Here is a 21188-nt window from a genome sequence, read left to right on the forward strand (position 1 = left end):
ATTATTGTAAAGTGTAGATCTGAACTTTATAATCCTTTTACAATTTAACATTTATGTGCAATAAAGCGAAACCAGCTATATCAGCATATATTAATATGCAGTATATATTAACACTGTGATAATACCATGTATCGTGATTAAAGCTTAATTAATTATCACAAAAAAAAAAAAATTAAGTCATAAGCCTGACAAGATGATTAAGGCAGCAGCTGTGCTTGTATATGAAACGAGAGAGCATGATGCTTGAGTTACATAATTAAATAACATTACACAAAAATACTGTGTTAAACGCAAACGCAAGCTTACAGTTCCTACTAGCAAGCACACAAAGCTGTGTTATTCTAACAGGTGTCTTACATGTATTACAGTTATTATCTAACATTGTGTTAAAATAATAATAATAATAATAATAAAGCATTATGTTTGAAAGCCCCTTCATGCATGATTTTACTCATTTAGTTTTTAGTCACCTATAAGCAAAAGAAACACATCAACTGGCAAGTCTTTCAAGGAACTGAAGCATCATTCACAGAACTGTGCTCACACTCACACACGCATAACACATGAATGCTCCACTCGATCGCAGCAGTAAAACACGCAGTCCTGAACTCTCAGAAATTAACCCTGCTGAGGCTTTTGGGAAAAGGGCATCTGCTTCCAATAAGCCCCAGTTAATACTTGTTATCTGCACATTCAGGGGTGTGGAGATTTCCCAGAATACTCGTCTGAACGACCCCGTGCAGATCCGGCTCACAGACACTGTCACCACGTCCCCAAGGAGACCCAACGAGATTTATGTGCAGGAATGAATTTTTAAAAATACTAATATTTATAAAGCTGAACAAAATTATGGATTGAACGTAAGTGTTTTAGAAGGCCAACCAAACGGCTTAATGATGGCAGGTGTTTAGTTGTTGGGAAGAGTGTGTTGCACTTAAATGAGCTTGTTCACCAAGATCTAAAGTCATATATTTTCATTTTTTTTTATAAGGAGCAAATTATTTTTTATTCCTAAAGTGTCATATTTGTAAGGAGATTTAAAAACAAATCACACAAACACATATCTCACTTGTCATTTCACCTCGTCTGTTTGTGTGTGTGTGTTAGAGAGAAAGAGACGGATCATAAAACCTAACAGCCTTAACAGTTCACACAGGTGGCCTATTCACCCTCTGGCTAACATGGCAAGTGACATTTCTGTGCAAAGCTATTCTGTTCAACTGTTTATAGCGCACTTAAACAATCCGTGAGCAAACATTCTTGGAATTGCTATTAGATATAAAAAACTATTTGTGAAGCAGCTCCCACAAATTAGATTCCACCTTATTGGAGTGATTCGTTTAAGTCCAGTTCAATGTTTAGAGTCAATTCTCTCTGCCTGACTAAATAAAAGTGGCAAAAAAAGCATGTGAAGACGGTAATCAGAGAGAGAACTAAAACTGCAAGGCAAACAAACCGGCTTCCCCGACACTAATTTACACTCAATAAATCTCATGTGACGAGGTGAGCTGAAGGAAAAGGCTGGACAAGAAGAGGCAAAATAGGGCTAAAAAAGAAAAGCAAACATATAACAACAAACTAATAAAAATACTGTAAAATATGCTGCATACATATAAAAGAAACTAAATGCTTCAAAATAAAAATCACCTTGTATTAGTTAAAAAACTGAGAAATACATTCTCATTTCATAAATATAAACATAAAATTTGTCAGTCATGGCCATGGTCATGAATGACAAAAATAAAATGCTTCTGATACAGATGATCAAATGATAGCTTCATAATTACTGCATAATTACTTTTTATTGATAAAATAAAATGGAAAATGCTGGAAATAATATGAGGATATTACCAGTTTCTAAATAATGTTTACTTACAAACGTAACTAGGGCTGCACAATATATTGTTTTAGCAATGATATCGCAATGTCCGAGTCCGCACATTGCAGGGATCTTGAGATAATAGTTGACCAGACAAATACAGTTAACAACATAGTGGAGTAATTTCAGATTTTAACATTAGAGTGAAATCATAAAAAATCATAAAATCAAATCATAAAAACTTGACTGTAAGAATTTAAAGCAAATTGTAGCCATTTTAATTGTCATTCATTTTCTTTTTTCGGCTGAGTCCCTTTGTTAATCCGGGGTCGCCATTGCGGAATGAACCGCCAACTTATCCAGCACATATTTCACGCAGCGGATGCCCTTCGAGCTGCAACCCATCTCCGGGAAACATCCATACTCATTCACACTCATACACTATAATTTAGCCTACCCAATTCACCTGTACTGCATGTCTTTGGAATGTGGAGGAAAGCCACGTGAACGCAGGGAGAACATGCAAACTCCACACAGAAATGCCAACTGACCCAGTCAAGGCTCGAACCAGCGACCTTCTTGCTGTGAGGCGGCAGAACTACCTACTGCACCACTGCGTCACCTAAAGATTAATTGTTCATTATATAATTATTTAATCAAGTAAAACTATAATGTGTTATTATTATTATTATTACTATTATACAATGATTATTTAATTTCTGTTTCTAAATACCGTTTGACTCCCCAGAAAATCATAAATCCTTGTTTATTTGCATCTTTTCTCTGTTGCATTTAACTTTGCTTGACATTTTTTGATATATTTTATGTTGATACGCTCTCCTACAGAATCATCCCAATCAATCAAAAATTATGAATTCTTTCCAAGCTATTCAAGTCATCTGCTGAAATTGCATTTATATCACAATGTACAGTTAAAGTCAGAATTATTATCACAATTGTTTCTTTTTTTCCTCATTTCTAAACATAATAGTTTTAATAACTCATTTCCAATAACTGATTTATTTTATCTTTGCCATGATGACAGTAACTAATATTTTACTTGATATTTTTCAAGACACTTCTATACAGTTTAAAGAGACATTTAAAGGCTTAACTAGGTTAAATAGGCAGGTTAGGGTAATTAGGCAAGTTATTGTATAACAATGGTTTGTTCTGTAAGCCATCGACAAAAAATATTGCTTAAACGTGGTAATAATTTTGACCTTAAAATTTTTATAAAAAATTAAAAACTGCTTTTGTTCTAGCTGAAATAAAACAAATAAGACTTTCTCCAGAAGAAAAAATATTATCAGACATACTGTGAAAATTTCCTTGCTCTGTTAAACATCATTTGGGAAATATTTAAAAAAGAAAAATAAAATCAAAGGGGGGCTAATAATTCTGAATTCAACTGTATATCGCAGTGAATAAAAATATTGCAATGTCAGTTTTTTCAATATCGTACAGCCCTAAATGTAACCATATTTCATATAATATCTAAAATCTCTGTCAGTCATAAATGCTTCACAAAAAATCTGACAATTACTGCATTATTTTTCACAAAATAAAATAAACAAAATTGCTGATTAGACAAATCAAAAAGCACAACTGTTTGCTTATCTGAAAGTTTGAAGATTTGAAACTGTCAGCCACTTATTTCAACCATTAAAACACATTATTTCACAGCAATGCATCAACAAACCTTGTGCTATTTAAATCTAATTAGTCCATTTGTTGTGATTTGGAGCACGCTGATCTGGGGCTTTTCTCAGAGACAAGCGTTATCTGTATTCAACCATTATCTGCAATGCAAGTTGGAACAATACTAACAGGATGATATTGATAATAATACAATGACATGATAGTTGTTTTAATATAATCCTAAGGCCATTTTAATAGAGAGCGAGCGAGCAAGAGTGAAAGAGAGACAGAGAGAAAGAGAGAGACAGAGAGAAAGAGAGACAGAGAGAGTGACTGTATGCATCAGAAGGGGAGGAGCTACTGACGGGTGATTCTACTTGTCTGGCATTCTGCCACATCGTTCTAATCACCACTTCCTAGAAATCCATTTCCTGGTGTGTGGAATTCTGGGAAGTCTGCTGTACTGTAGGTAATCCCAGTGAAATTCCTCTCATCTCTCATCTCCTTAGACCATGAAAGGAGACACTCTCCTGCCCTCTTTCACTGTGCACATCAAGGTTATGTGTGTGCGTGTGTGTAAGGACTGCTACCAGGAAGGCAGATGCCCTTCTGGGAACACATCTTTTGTTGCTGGTGGCCAAAAAAATAAAGGTTTCAGGAGGGAAAAGAAAAAAAAAACTGTTTTTATGCATTATGTTCCACCTACGTACATGGATCCAGTTAAACACAGCAATGCTGATTCAGGAACAGAAAGAGGGAGAGAGGCAATTGAGAAAAACGAAAGCCAAATGTAGCCACATGACAACTAAACATATTAGTGTGATGGAAACTCACGGACAGGCAGATTTTAAAAATGCCGTTCATGCAAAAAAAATCTAGATATGGTCATCATTTGCTCATTGGCATGTTGTTCCAAATCTGTTTGCTATTTTCCCATGAAGCACAACATTTGAAACTCTGAATAATGTGCTTTATATTCCATTAGAATAATATAGGCATCGTTTAAAACTTTGAAAAAAACATTTCATAAATATGATTTAAAGATGTACTGCAAGATGTCTGAGAGAGTTTATTTAACAAAACAATGTAAAGTTTTGAGTAAACTGATTCATTTTATAATGCAATAGAATTGATGCTATTTTTAATGATGCTAGCTTTTTTTTCACTTTTTGAAAGTTTTTTAAAAAGAGTGACTGTTTGTTTTAGGCAGTGTGTGTTTTAATTTCAGTTGAAGTAAATAATCATATATAGTAGATAACGTGTGTTTCCTTTAATTATTTTAAAATCAAGTACTCTTCATTCAAAAATCTCATTCATTCATTCATTTTCTTGTCGGCTTAGTCCCTTTATTAATCCGGGGTTGCCACAGCGGTATGAGCGGCTAACTTATCCAGCACGTTTTTACGCAGCGAATGCCCTTCCAGCCACAACCCATCTCTCGGAAACATCCACACACACACACACACACACACACACACACACACACACACACACACACACACACACACACACACACACACACACACACACAAATCTCTCACTTGTATTATGTCAGCAGATTTACTGTACTAAGAAATTTAATAAACAAAAAAAATAATGGTTCAATAATCGTAATTGAGTTAAAATGTTTAATAAATCAAGATTTTGATTTTAGGCCAAATCGCCAAGCCCTAATTTACTGAGATTATAACAGCACCATTATCAGAAACATGCCCTTTTAAAAAGTCTAGATTTTCAGGTCCCCAAAGAAGATGCTGCCGTGTAAATAAATGTCTAAAACGAATATTTTTCAGCATTGGTGTCATTTTTGAAGCTCCGTTTGGTGCTTCAATGAATACAGAAAATCATAAGGGGTTGGAATGAGTAAACGTGCTGTCAAATTTACAATTGCTATGCAATATTCTCCAAATGAAATTTACTTGGCCCAGCAGGAATTTGAACAATTGTGAAAACAATTTGACCACGGAGATTTTGCTTATGTTCTTTAGCTGTACTTTTAAACTGTATATTTAAACTGGGGTGCTGAGCAACAAAAAAGCTGCTTGGTTTGAAATTAACTTCTCAACGTCACTACCTATAACTAACGTTTTTGATGAACAAAATGTTTTGTTTTTTTCTTTTTAGTTGTCTTTAATAAGTGTTTGTGTGAAAGAGAGGGAAAGTGAGTGACAGACAGTGTGATGCTTGTTAGCCATAAGGCGAGCCGTTATATAAGCCTGTCTTGCACACACTTCAACCTCCACTCTGACTGCACTCTCCACACTTTTTTTTTCTCCTCCTGTTAAAAATAGCTGCTAAAGGTTAACCAATAGGCATTATCATATATCCCAGCTCTGACCCATTGGCCTGCAGAATTACAAAAGTATTGTTGCCTTCATCTCCATTTCCAAAAGCCATGCAATCTGCTCGCATAGGCATAAATGTGGCTCAGGCAAGGCTCAAATCTGTCTCTGGACATATGGTGCTTTATTATCAGCTTGTATTTGTGTGTTGCATGTCTGATCAGATGAGTGTGAGAACACAGTGTCCTGTAGTGCTGCACTTAGTGTACGGAGATCAAAAAAGTCTTATAACCAAACTGCCAATGACGAAACACACACAGATTAAAACACACTATTGCAGCATATGATACTTGGGCAGCTTTATTATCTAGTTTCTTTTAACCAACCAACCAACCAACCAACCAACCAACCAACCAACCAACTAACTAACTAACTAACTAACTAACTAACTAACATTGTATCTATCATCACGTTTGTCTGTCTGTCTATCTTTCTTTTGCAAACAAATAGTCTATTTCCCACATATGTGTAAACATTTTCTGCCAAAATGAATATGTCATACATAAAAAAAAAAAGCGTTTGTGTTTTCAGTTTTTGTGATTAGGGCTGTGGAATTTGGGGAAAATATTGAATTGCGATTTTTTTATTATTTTTTTTATGGATATTGTAGTTTGATTTACAATTTAATGCAAACTTCAAGGTAATTTCCCATAGTACAAATGCTTTGATATTCATAAATGCCATTATCCCACTTATCTGCTCTTTCCTGTTTGTTTTCTTTTTTTTATTGTGAGCATAGCTCAGTTGCGCAATTGTGATTGGGCAGACTGAAAGTGTGCTTACTCAACTGTCTAGTTATAAAGCCCCTGTGAGATCACATGATTTCGGCACGATTTCCTTATCGTGACACAAGATTCAACCGTTTCTTTTCATGTATTGACACAGTTCACAACAACCGATACCATGTCTGCAAATGCCTCAAGACACCATCGCAGAAAGTCTAGCATGTTTCATTTTCTGAAGCATAGCAGACTGGTTTTGAAGCACTTCACCTCAAATATTACATATTTCGTTACATACATATACATATATGTTATTAGCCCCCTTTAGATTTTTTTTTCTTTTTTAAAGATTTCCCAAATGATTTTTAACAGAGCAAGGAAATTTTCACAGCATGTCTAATAATATTTTTTCTTTTGGAGAAATTCTTATTTGTTTTATTTCAGCAAGAATAAAAGCATTTTTAATTTTTTAAAAACCATTTTTAGGACAAAATTATTAGCCTTTTTAAGCTAATTTTTTTCCGACAGTCTACAGAAAAAACCATTGATATAGAATAACTTGCCTAATTACCCTAACCTGCCTAGTTAACCTAATTAACCTAGTTAAGCCTTTAAATGTCTCTTAAGCTGTATAGAAGTGTCTTGAAAAATATCTAGAAAAATATTATTTACTGTCATCATGGCAAAGATAAAATAAATCAGTTATTAGCAATGAGTTTTTAAAACTATTATGCTTAGAAATCTGTTGAAACAATCTTCCCTCCGTTAAACAGAAATTGGGGAAAAAAATAAACAGGGGCGTTAATAATTCTGACTTTAACTGTATATATTGTATAGCCGTATCTTGGGGTTAACTAATCGCAACATTTTAAATTGTGATTGTGATTCGAGTTTGATTAATCGCTCAGCCGTGATTGTGTCTACTTGGTTATAGGTGCTTTTATTTACAACAAGGCTAAGCATTTCTTTTGATCAACGACACATGTACTTGTTATTCATTCATAAACATAAATTCTCACTTTTGAGAGATGAACCTATGATTTTGAACACATTGTTTTAGTAAATTATTACAAGAAAAGCACTTGCTGCTCTGCAAAAATTAAAATATGTTCACACTTGCAGTTCTGTTCAATTGATATTTTTGCTCTGGATACCAAAAAATGTGTGTATATATGTTTCTGGTTCACTGGGACTTTTGGAGCTGCACATCTATCGATTTGCTCTTCAGTGTTTGGACTTTCAGCAGTGAAATTTAAACCACACTGAACTGAACTAAATTGAACTCCACCTCTGAAAACTGGATTGACACTTTCAATTTACTAGAACTTTTATGTTAAGCTGCTTTGACACAATCTATATTGTAAATGCGATATATAAATAAACATGAATTAAATTGAACTAATCATTCACATGTTCAGTCATTGAGCCAAACTATAGCATTCCAATAGTTCAACTAAACTACAGCATACAAAAACCTGGATAAGTAAGACTGGGACTTCTGTAAAACATGATTTAATGTAGGCTGAATTACAATAATCCACAACCATAATTGTAGACCCCTCTAAACAGACAAAGAACCAGGCAGGATAAGGAAAAAACACCTCTCAACAATGTCATTTGAGGGCGAGCTAGTGGCCAAACAGACACAACATCCACACAATAATCCAAGATACTGTGGTTCTCTGGGACACCGTCTCGGAGGAAAACATACCGTCCCTTTACACACAAACACCCAGAGCTCATAGTAGCCGCATTGACCCCTAGCGTAAATGCTAAGTGTCTGTCTCACACATACGCAAAGGATATGAGCGGCGAGACCCCACCCGCTTATTACTGTGCAAAAACAACCACAGCTTAAGAATAACAGGACATGAATTGAAGGGAGGAATCAGAAACTCTGAATACAACTGTAAGGAAACAAGGGAGGTTCTGCAGTCTGAATGGCTTTTTTTTCTCATCATCCACAATAGATTTTTTTTCTCAAAATTTCTCATAAGTGTCATCATTCCTCACAGGTACGAGATTCATACTGTAAAAATGATGCATTTTTACCACTAAAAACTGTACAAACACTGTTACACAAAACTGTTAATTGGTTAAAGGGATAGTTAACACAAAATAATAGCTCATCACTTGCTTTCCCTCATGTGGTTTGGTTTTAAACCTTTTTAAATAATAAGATATTTTGAAAAATAAGATATTTCGAATTATGCCCATTGAATTCCATAAAAAGGAAAAAATGCTATAAAACAAGCAAAATTATCTGCCAATGGGGTGAGAAAATTGTCTTGTTTTTGCTTTGAAATTTATATAATTAGATTAGAAACAAGACAGAAATTCAAAGTAAGAAAAACTTATTTTTTGTGTTGCATAAATCACATACATTCTGTATAAATGCAGTAATGAAATACAATTCTATGGCTTTTGGTCAACTATAATTCAGACTCAACATGGCATATGTTGCGATGTGACTACTGCAGATGCGCACATTGCAATATCAATGCTGAAACGATGTATTGTGCAGCCCTATATTTAATTATTAAAAACATTATTTATATTTATATATATTTATTTGTCTGGAAAAGGCTTCATGACTTAAGAATTTTTAGATATTTAAACTAGAAACGTGACAAAAACAAGTAAGAAAAGCATTTTTGCAGTGGGTATATACTGAATACATTTACATTCCCAGAATTCCCTGTGACATTTCACATTTGATGTTTGTTCTTTATAGTTTTTCTTTTTACTTTTATTTTTGTACACTGCTTGAAATTATTGCTTTTCTTGGTCCCTTGTGCACTACAACTTTAATTATGTTTGAGAGCATGTGTGTGTGTGCAAATAATTACTGTGGGGGTTTCAATTCTTCCACAAAACACTCAAACAATATGTGCCTGACCGCGATATAAAGACTTGTGCTCATGTTTCAGGATGGTCAACAGAAATGTTACTTGTCAGATCTGGCTTTTGTTGCATCATCTCTAGTATTTATGCAAGCTATCATATAGCGTGAGCATTCAAGCACCACTTAAAATGTAACCAACCAATGTCCCTTACCATACTCGCTGTAATGTGGTCATTCTCACCACATACACCTAGCTAAATACATGGGGAAGGATACTGCAGAGATCACTGCTACCTAGAAAGGGAGACCTGTAACAGAGGGAGTTCTCATAAAAGACATATAGGACCACATACGTATGAGATGGTTCACTGGTAGGGAAGACACAGGCCCACCGTGTCGGGTGATTCACAGTGGCAGACACTGCGTATGGGGTCACCTGAAGTGGGGACCCCACATACCTGGCATCATACCCTAGAATGCATGTTTACCTACAACAAAACGTGCCTCCACCTGGTCCCTCTGCTGAGTCATGTGAACGGGGCTTGGAGAAACACTCTGGCAGCAATGTAGACCTTCAGTGTGGATGGCAACATCCCACTCTCCAGCTTGAACTGAAGAAAAGAAAGGTCTTAGATGAAAATGTCAGGGAGGATCTGATAAGAGGAGTGTGAGTACCTGCCTCGGACAGCAGCGAGTCCTGACGAAGAGCATGTAAGGGCAAACTCCACCAGCCTCCACCAGGGCTGGAGCAGCTCCTCTCACCTCCAGGTGATCCCCTTCAGGGACCTTTGTGACCTGTTTTAGCGAACTGTACATTGCCTTCATGTGCTGATCTCAACACAACTGGTGAGTCACAAAGGGTCACGTGGCGGAGCACAAGATGCAGGTGGACAGCCTCGAAAGGAAGCAATTGATGTGGAGGTGACATGTGGCTAAGCAGTTCTCTTTGGCCACTGGCACATGCTCACTGCACTTGGCTGCTCCTTAACTGTCAAGAACTCCTGGGCAGAGTCCCTGAGATTGTTACTGAGGTGCTGTTCCTGAATCACCAGAGTGGTCATCACTCCAAGAGCATTAACAGCTTTTGTCTATGCTCTCACCATCAAGTCAGCCATCTGTATCATGTGGAAAGCGACCGCTCATGTGCAGATCAGCCAGGACTCCTGGGGCATAGAGGCTGAGCATGCAGAGCTAGAGCAGCCTGGCCAGCACAGTGTAGGCTCTGGCCAAAAGGGACAAAAAAAACCTACATGCTATAAGCAGAGGGTCATGGCCTATCCAACCAGGCAAGATTTACCACAATCGCCTCCCACCTAAGAATGGACATGTACCCTCTGGCTGCTCTGCCATCACACTCTATGCCTGAAGATCCTCTGAAAAGAAGGGGATGACAAGCATGCAGCTGCCCCAAAGAACGTCCCACACACTCGTCTAAAGCCTGGACGGGTTGTGCTGACGAGAAGCGGGAGAGCCAGAGGGTTACCTGGTGGCTTCATCACACTGAAATCCAGAGCGCCCTAAGTGCTCACCACAGTCTGGGGAACAACAAAGGTGCTCACACTTGTAACAGTGTAGGCATGTGCTTTTTGTGAGCACTGCATCACATGCTAAAGCTAGACATGTAATACAGCGATTAGGACTGTCCAGAAACACATAGATGTAACTATGTCTTTAGAAAAAAACGTAATGCTAGCCATGTTGCTCTTTTAAGACTACTCTTTTTGTGGCAATCTCTTGCAGAAGTTTGCAGAAGAATTCCAGCAAAGTGCCCAGGGACAGGAAAAGAAGCCCAGTTTAATGCACCATTCTTACTCTGTAATCCAGCTAGCACTTGAACTTGAAGTTGCTTGCTGTACAAGAGGCGAGTTAATTCTGAAGCTAAAGTCTAATGAGCTTCCGCTCAAGGCAGCCTTTTATACTCCTGATTGCAGAATGGCTACACATTTCATATGCATTCATTGGCCCGTTTTTTATATAACGTCGACATAACTGTAAGTGGGGAACTACTATTAGTACTGCCTGGGAAAACGAGTAATAAATGCAGACCTCAATTCAAATTATAAAATTTCACAATAGGAGTAACTAAAGTTACGAATCATGTCATGTGCAAAAATTATAGACATGGTACTATCTAAACTTGCAGGATGTGTGAAGCCCTATGATGTAGTGGTTTTTCAATTGAAGAAACCAACAAATTCAGTGGGTGCTCATAACTTTCTAATCAATTTACCCCATTATGCCAAAATGTTACTTTTTCATTACAATGTATTTAAGCAATATTCCAGCATTATGGATGTGACATTTGCAGTAAAATCTCAAAACAAATTCACAGAGAAAGCTATAATGTAAATAAATTACATTGAAACATTTGTGGGCAAAGCAGTAGGTGGTCTCACAGCAAGAAGGTGACTGGTCCAAGCCTCAGCTGGTCCAGTTGGCATTTCTGTGTGGAGTTTGCATGTTCTCCCCACGTTCGTGTGGGTTTCCTCTGGGTGCTCCGGTTTTCCACACAAGTTCAAAGACATGTGGTACGGGTGAATGGGGTAAGCTAAATTGTCCGTAGTGTATGTGTGTGAATGAGCGTGTATGGATGTTTCCCAGTGATGGGTTGCAGCTGGAAGGGCATCCGCTGCGTAAATCATATGCTGGTTAAGTTGATGGTTGATTCCGCTATGGTGACTCCAGATTAATGGGACTACGCGGGAAAGAAAATGAATGTATGAAATGAATCTGTTTATATTTTTCAAAACAACTAACCACAGAGTTATGGGATCAGAAAATATCAATCTGTAAACATTTTTTAGATTTAAATTAAGAAAAATATTCATGCGTTATAGATGTGATGAAAAAAGTTAGCGAGTTTAAAGAATACAACATACTTTGTAGTAATGCTGTGAATTAAACTGCACAACCCCCAAAAAATAACGATTATCAAAAGGATAAGGCTCACTACAGAACAAAAACTATTTATTTTATTTTATTTTATTTTTTATGAGGAAAAAGCTTCGATATGGATGTGAAAACTCTGTTATGGATGTGACAGATTTGAAATTGGCACTTGTGTGATTTTGGTACATCAAATATAATAGTTTAAAAACATTAACAGAGACATTTCTTAATTATTTTTAAGAGTTTATCTTTATCTTAGAGTATTTTTAAAGCACTGTAAAAAACTTGCTTACACAAATAGCACAATATTTAATAATAATAATTTTATTTTGCATTGTACTCATTGCTTTCTTTTAAAAAAAAGTTAATAAGAAACAAACAATAATAATTTAAACATAAAAATCTAATTCAGAAGCATAATTTGATGCTTAAATATGAAATCTCTCTAAGGTTATACATTTTTACGCTATCCAAGTAAATTTCTATAGGAATTTTCCATTTATATTTATTTTCATTAATGTCTATAAAAAAGTAAACATCATTAATCCACAAAAATTTTAAATGATATGCAGAATTTATGCACACAGTATGATGTACAGCTGAGGGATTAAGAAGACAAGGTCACTGATTAATAACATGCTTACTAAATGCATAGTCTATCTACTGTATATACATTATAGCGCAGTATGCATTTCTGAGAAACATGCCGACAATGTTCATAGCTTATGTACAAATCTCAAGCGGATTATTCCCATTGTTTTCCACATTACACTGAAGCATACATTCAAATAGCAGTGACTGTTTATGACTTTATTTAATGTACAGCCTACTTTATATGCATATGTACAGTATCTTAGAGTATTGGCTTGCTTCATGATGGCTGTTTTTGAAAGCATGTTTTGGCTCTGGTGAGGCTTAACTATTTTTCAAAATGAGAAAATAGATTAGACATGACCCAAATGACCCTTTAAGTCAATCCTAGAAAAAAAAATCCTTTTTTCTAACTAAAATCAACCCCCTTTCACTACACATTGCCTTGAATTACAACCCAATCTCACACACCGGAGCATCATATCATTGAAACTGACATCTGTGTGCAAACACTGTGTGGCCTGAAATGGTATACACTTCCTAACAGAGGGGTGAGCTCATTTCCACGGTAATGCACAGAGTCAGATGACTGCAGTAGGCCAGGCTAAATCTAAAGCTCAGACACAGCTCTTTGTTCTTACATTCATTCACTGCAGCTGTTAGTCTGGCTTTAAGGTTAGGGTGTAACAGAGCAGCATAATGTTGGACAAGCTGTGTCTGATCTCACTGGCAGCCAGGAAGATTACAAGTAGCAGTGACGTACTTTCTGTTGTTCTATTAAAAATCTGTGGTGGATTCAGATTTGAATGCCATTGGACTTCAATATAAGCTTACAGAAGAAGATATTAGTGTGGTGTTTGGATACTTCTTTTAAATCTGCTCTGAAGTGCCTTGAACCATAATTCAGTATGATGATGTAATTTCAGCTGAAACAGGAAGCAAGTGTGAAACACAGCTTCTCCTTTTTTCAAATAGACAATAGCATTTTGTTTAGATCACAACTTGGCCAGAGTTAAAGTCACATATTCATCCATATGGCTTTAAAAATACAGCATTTTATAAATATTCAAATGACTCCAGTATGTTTTGCGGAGCCCTGCATATAATGATCTGCTTTGTGTCAATGCCAGAGCTTACTGTATGTGTGATGCAGCTGTTCATTAAACACCGCAGATAATAGAAAGCATTTGATAGGTCAAACAAATCTTGTGAATAGCTGAAGTGCAGAATGGTGTCACCAAAATCATGTATGCATATTGGCTGGAGGGAGAGACAGCAACTTTTAAAAGCTCTTTTTCTAAAATTGAATGTTGTCATTGTCTTGGAGTACACTTGCTTGTACATAAAACAAACAAACTGATTCATTCATTCATTCATTTCTTTTTGGCTAGTTCCTTTATTGATCAGGGGTCAACCGCCAACTTATCCAGCATATGTTTTACGCAATGGATGCCCTTCCAGCTGCAACCCATCAATGGGAAACACCAAAAAATAAATTACTATACTACTATAATAAAGTACTATTTCTATTTAAATTGCAAATAATGCTTAGATTATGCTTAGAAATATACTTTTATTGACTAAAAAGAGTTTATTTAGTCCCAGCGCATTGAAAATTTGACGTAAACTGTCAACTCTCTTGTGTGTTTCATGTTTGTCATAGATGTTTACATTAGATGTTGCCTACCCTGTTGTTGTCTATTGGATGGACTGCATCAATAGAGCCGCCATTTTCGTACAGGGTAGTGCTCCATTGAAATGAATGCGAGAGCAAAGTGCTGTGGAGGACTGTGGCCATCCAGAGCCAGAGAAATACACAAATATGCATATATCTATGATCGGGAGTTTTCCCGGTGGTCATTATGCAAATACCTTTTTAAATTACGAAAATTATAATTTTACATCACTTTTCTATATTGATGGATAAGTGAGCGCACGGGCATTCCTGACAAAGAACGAATGTTTGTGTGCATGGAAATGTACTATCCACCCTCCTTGTTAAATCTGATCTAATCCGTGTCCTGAAACACACCTCTCCGGCTTTCACTTCCCATACTGATGGAGGGAGTGATTTATTTGTAAATGAATCTCCATTACAAATGACTCCTTCACTTCACTGTTTCACTGTTTTTGGCACAGCAGCGTCTCCTTGTCATATTTCATTTACATTGTTTGCTTATTTTATTTTTTAAAAACTACCATAATCTTAGTATTTAGTGCAAGTTTGAGATATTTTGCCTTATGGTGAATCCAATAAGTGACTTTATTATCATCAATAACGCTACTTGTTTTGCACAAAAGTTCATTTTCTTTGTTTGCTCATTACTACACCCGTACACAGCGCTAAAGTACAGCATATTCACATTGGCACACTGCCTTGACTAGTGCTGTTGAATGACACTTGTCCTGGAAGCACTGTACAAATGTGGTGGCGCTATTGACGCATGCTCACAGAAACTTGTATTATGGTCGGCTAAGTGAAGGAGTCATTCATAACGGAGATTTATTTACAAACAAATCGCAGAGGTTCCTTAAAAAAAATCCAATCTTTATAAAGTTCTGAGATTAATTGAAAATAAGAAATGTGCTTCTTTCTTGAGCAAATATGATGGGATCTTTCATGCTACTTGAGTATTTATCTCTTTTTTTATTGCATTATTTCTTTTAACCTTTAAAAAAAATGTATGTATTGTATTTTGGTTTTGCTTTTTATCTTGTGTATCTAAAGTGATTATTAAGTAAAAGAACTGTTGTCTTTTACTGTTTTCTAAATTGTATTATGCAGTTTCTTACAGTTAATAAAAAATGTATTTAATATAGACTATAACAAATAATAACAAATATAACATGTTTTTAAACAAAATCAATACATAAACTAGCTTTAATGTTTTAGAAGGTTAAATTTTCAGCTCAAATCCTCTTGGCTTTACTGTCTTCATGGCAAAGATAAAATAAATCAGTTATTAGAAATGAGTTATTAAAACTATTATGTTGCTATACTATATGAAATGTGCTTGTTGGACATCTTTTGGACTATCTATCTATCTATCTTTTTGGACATCTTTTATCCTTATGCTGAAGCACAAGGATAAAAGAAAAATAATAAAATAATTTTATTCATTTCAATTTTACCACAAATGCTGCATCCATCCACTCTATTGAGTATGTTTTCTCAATAGCTCGGTTACTCTCCTCAAGTTAAAACCTCTGGGCTCCAAAATCAAATTATAATCATAATAATTTTATAATAATTTCATAATAATTTTATAATCAAATAGAAAATTAAAACGATTTACTTCATTAGTGCACGCTACTCCAACAAGCCTATTTTTGAGATCCTAAATGGATATGTAAAAAAAATAATAATAAAATGAATTCCACAGTGGTTTTGTGCCAGATGATAAGCTCTTCTGGCACAAGCTTTCTCCCCTTTATGACAGAAACCTGAAAACCTAATTTGCAAAGGACATATAATGTTATAAGATTAGACTGTGGTATTTCAAAAAGGAAAACATTACAAAACCTTTTACACTGATTCCCCCGGGAGAAAAAAAAAAGTTTTGATGCTGGTTTAAGCTGTTCTTGCTCCTTTGATGGCCATGCTGATCCTGAGCAAGAACCACCACATGACCAGCAAGAACCAGCTTTATCCAGCATATAAAATGTGTAATATATTCAACATGTATTTTAAAATATTGCAAAAGTGATTTACAAATATTTTCAACTGTTAGAAATAAGTACAAATTCGTATAAGCTATAATTTTATATAATGTCCACATATAGCCATATATCAGATTTATGATTGGGCCAGCAAAAGACTGTAAGCTTAAATCAGCTCATGACCAGAACCAGCTTAAACCAGCAAAACAGTTTAAATCCCATACCATTGTTTCAGCATTCTTACAGTATGTTATGGGTACACATTTTTTAATCCAAAATAATGCCTTGTAAGACTTCTTTAGAAGGTCATTTGAGGAGGCTGACTGTGATCCAGTCAACAGCAGAGAGACTGTGACCCCTCACCCATCTTTATGCTTTATGAATAGAACAATTAAGCCATACAAACACAGGATCAGGAAACGATAAGAGAGATATCCGGATTTGAAGGTGTGTAGCTGAGATGGTTTGCTCTGATAAAGTTTCCCTATGTGCATTACTGTACACAGTTGACTGATGAAAGACTACATACATGTCAAAATCTTTTTCTTGATCCCTTCATTTACCTTGTACATTCATATACAGTTGATGTCAAAATTATTAGCCCCCCCTAAATTGTTTGACCCCCTTTTTATTTTTCCCCATTTTCTGTTTAATGGAGAGAGGGTTGTTTTTAACACATTTTTAAACAATAGTTTTTATAACTCATTTCTAATAACTGATTTATTTTATTTATTTATTTATTTATTAATATTTGACTAGATATTTTTCAAGCCACTTTTATACAGCCTCAAGTGACATTTAAAGGCTTAACTAGGTTAATTAGTTTAACAGGTTGGGGTATTTAGGCAAGGTATTGTATAACGATGGTTTGTTCTGTAGACCAAAAAAACAACAACAAGAAAGCTTAAAGGGGCTAATCATTTCATTCCCCTAATATGGCTGATAAAAAATTAAAAACTGTTTTTATTCTAGCCGAAATAAAACATATAAGACTTTTTCCTGAAGAAAAAATATTATCAGACATACTGTGAAAATTTCCTTGCTCTGTTAATCATCATTTGGCAAACATTTAAAAAAGAAAAAAACAATTCATAGGGGGCTAATAATTCTGACTTCAACTGTACATTTAATTTACTGCTGAACTCAAGTGTCTGACCTTCAACACCTTCGCTAAGTGCTTAGATTCTTTTCTTTATGTATTACCTTCTGCACTTCCACTTATTCAGTATTAAACATTCAAGTGAAAAGCTTTTTAAATGACTAAATGCCAAGCAGAATATTAGAAACTGTTATACTGCGTTGATGCATTTTCTATTTCAATTTTATTATGCAGTCAATAACAGTTTACATTAATTAGCTATTAGCAATTGGCATTAGTGGGAAGGATATTCTGATTTCAAAGAGTATTTCAATGGACAAAAGTTTATGTATGCATGCTATGCACCATCATCGATATTATAAATGTTTGGTTGACTTTTCTTCTTATTTCTGTAACGAAGCCTGTTTCCACGCAGAGAATATACTGTAATGATTACAGCTTAAAAGTCAACTCCTCAAATATTTGCAACTTGACTCCAAAATTTTTACTTTGTATCTCACCATATGATTTTATATCACACAGTATTTTTTCTCACAAACAGGCTATTAGTTTACCTCACATTGTGACTACATTTAAATGCACCCATTTCAACTTGCATCTAACAAATTTGAGTTTATATTTATCAAATACAAGTAGAAAAAGAAATTATTAAGTAATGACGGGAACAATTGAGAGAACATAAAAATCTGTGGAAATGTATTTATTTTCCTTTACTCATGTATTTGTTTGTTTTATTTATAGTCAATGATTTAAACTTTAGTTTTTAGCTTTCTTATTTATTTAACTTTTTTTTTTACATTGAGGCAGAAACAGACATCCACATGCTTGATATCAAAAATATGTTACCACTGACTAGAACTAATAAATTAAGTTGCAAACATCATTTGAGCTCAAACTGAAGAATGAGAAAACTAATTGCATGTCATGTCCTAACATGAACTCCAGCACAGCATCAGAAAAGCACCATTCCTCTGTCAGCCTTCCTGTCCATATCCTATTCATCTGCTAAAACCAAAAGGGAAGCAGAACGCAGACCAACCCATCATGAACCCACAGGGTATAGAATGCCACACCATCCAAAAACCAGTCTCCATGGAAAAGCGGCCACAGCATTTACAGCAACCCTCAAGTATAGATTTCCTCTGTAGTCCAGGGGAAGCCGGTGACCACCGCTATAATTCAAGGCAGTGCAACACATCGTTTATTTCCGAGCTGCTTTGACTCTTTAAATCTAATGCAAACACCCTGCGAGCCCGATGAGGCATTTTTATCTGCGGACGAGATGCTTTTACGGGCGCTGATGCGTTTCTGGCACCACACGTGAATTTTCTGAGCCACTGGACCGCACACACATCAGTTTGTAGGTATGAATTCAACCGTCCTAACTGAAGGCTGCGATTACATTACCCTGCGCATTTCTGAGAAACACCGGAACAAAAAAAGTTGCCTTCACTAAGCTGAATTTCAAACGATTCCCTGGAATTAGGGAACTCAGAGGACAGAGGCCTGTGTGAGTCTCGCGCTTGTCACACAGCTCCGTGTTTATGGCAAGCCATTTCAACATTTACATAAAGGCTAAACCAAGGGTTCTCGGTATTAATGGGTCATTCCTTCATTTTGAGTGAATCTTTAATCTGTCACAAGTGAGGAGTCCTCTAAGAGAGGGATTCATTCATTTACGCATGCGCATATTGTGCAAGTTGGGTAGTGTTCCTTTTTCGAGTCTTCTATTGGGTTTGAGTCATTTGTTCATCATATGAAAGACATAAGACAATCATATGCAGTCAGAGCCAAAAAAAGATTTGATCCGTTAATCTCCGACGTCCTCAGGTTTGAGTTGTTCGAGCATCATGTGAAAGATATAAGCCAATCAAACAGTATGGTTGGGTATGAGTGATTCGTCTCTTACATGAAGTAAAATGATGTACGAACAACTCAAAACCCAAAGACTCCAAAGGTGAACTAATTATGGGTTCTTCCGGCTCAGACCTCCCATTGACATTAGACTAATTTATACTTCTGTATCGAGTGATTGCTGTGACTCGTGGTGCAAGCCTTGCGCGTAGTCGTGCATTCTTATTTCTGCATGCTGTTTGTGTTACTCTGCAATAGCACTTCTGAAACGCTAGCTGGCAGGTTTTATGTTCCTCTGTGTCGAATTTCTTTATGGGTGATTTATTTCCTGAACGCTACCTTAATGTACAAGTAGCTAAAACTCACTCATTCAGAGACAGGAACCGGCGAACATGAAACCCCTTTAATAATAAGGTAATCACAAAACAAATGTTTCCATCTGCTCCTTCAAGGGACTCAACACTTGTAAACACTCACTCCATTGGGCTCATGGTTTTCAACACTCTCTACACTCGTCACTGCAATCCAACTAATCACAGAGCTTGCACTAAGCTTCATTGTGACGAGTAGGTAAATATTTTGAGAACTGTGCATCAGCGTCGACATTAGCCACACCGAGGGCTATGTGACTGCGCAAAGGCTGCACCGGACCGTGCGCTTACCGCAGAAGTATAAATCAGCCTATAGGGGTTAAAAATGACCCAGACATAATTTTATTAGCATAACAAAAACCCAAAACAATGGGTTTTTATTTACTGCTTTTTTTAGAGGTTTAGTGAAGGCGGGACATTTTTTATCTGAATGGCCATGTACAGAAGTCTAGTACAACAGGAGGGTTAAGCTTACAGTATATGGGACTGATGTGTCACGTGAATGATCGACTCAACTTGTCGGAACGCCCATCATGGAGCATTTAAAAAATATATATTTTTTAAAATTTTAACTGAAAGAGTGGGGGTTTATGGCTCTTTAACATTAAGCACTTTGGTCAAGGATCAATATATGAAATGAGAATTGAGTTTTACATAATAAAAGCAGGGCTTAATTCGTGCCCTCCTTCTCTGTCCGCTGTCCACTTTCACTTTCTTATGCGACTCCTCAACACTCCTCACTTTCGTCCGCGACACCCCTCCACCATTCAACACCCCGCCATCCTGCTCTTCACTTTCGTCCGCGACAATACACCCCCAGCTGTCCACTTTTGTACGCGACACCTCTACATCTCGGGTAACATGCCAGATTCGTTACACTGATCTGTTCCGGGACCTTGAAATTCACAAATTAAGCACTGAAAGAAGAGTGTCTATTTCATTCATATATGAAAATGTAGATTTTTAAAAGGAGGCACTGCGTAAAACATTTACTGGTTAAGTTGGCGGTTTATTCCGCTATGGTGAACCCAGAAAAGGGGACTAAGCCAAAAAGAAAATGAATGAATGAATGAATGAATGAATGAATGAATGAATGAATGAATGAATGAATGAATGAATGAATGAATGAATGAATGAATGGCTTGCCATATCATGTTTCTGCATGTTTGGAAAAAGTTATGAGAACTAGTGTAGGCTGGTGTACGGATGATCCTCAGCAGCAAGATGATGCACATTCATAAACGTTCAGTTATCAGCTTACAGAGGCTAAACAAGTTCCATGATTCATAAACATGACATTATTGGATCACCTCAGGGACAATGAGACTGTTGATAGTCATTTATATTTAACTAAG

The 21188-nt window shown here is 36.1% G+C and overlaps 1 protein-coding gene across 16 annotated transcripts in view; it reads right to left on the reverse strand.

Moving 5' to 3' along the window:
* The window catches only part of cradd (CARD and death domain containing adaptor protein), a 93066-nt gene that overhangs the window by 35318 nt on the left and 36560 nt on the right, over positions 1 to 21188 (reverse strand). The window lies entirely within an intron of this gene.

The sequence above is a fragment of the Danio rerio genome, chromosome 4, assembly GCF_052040795.2.
Source record: "Danio rerio strain M-AB ecotype USA chromosome 4, GRCz13ab, whole genome shotgun sequence".
In the NCBI taxonomy this organism is placed as follows: domain Eukaryota; kingdom Metazoa; phylum Chordata; class Actinopteri; order Cypriniformes; family Danionidae; genus Danio; species Danio rerio.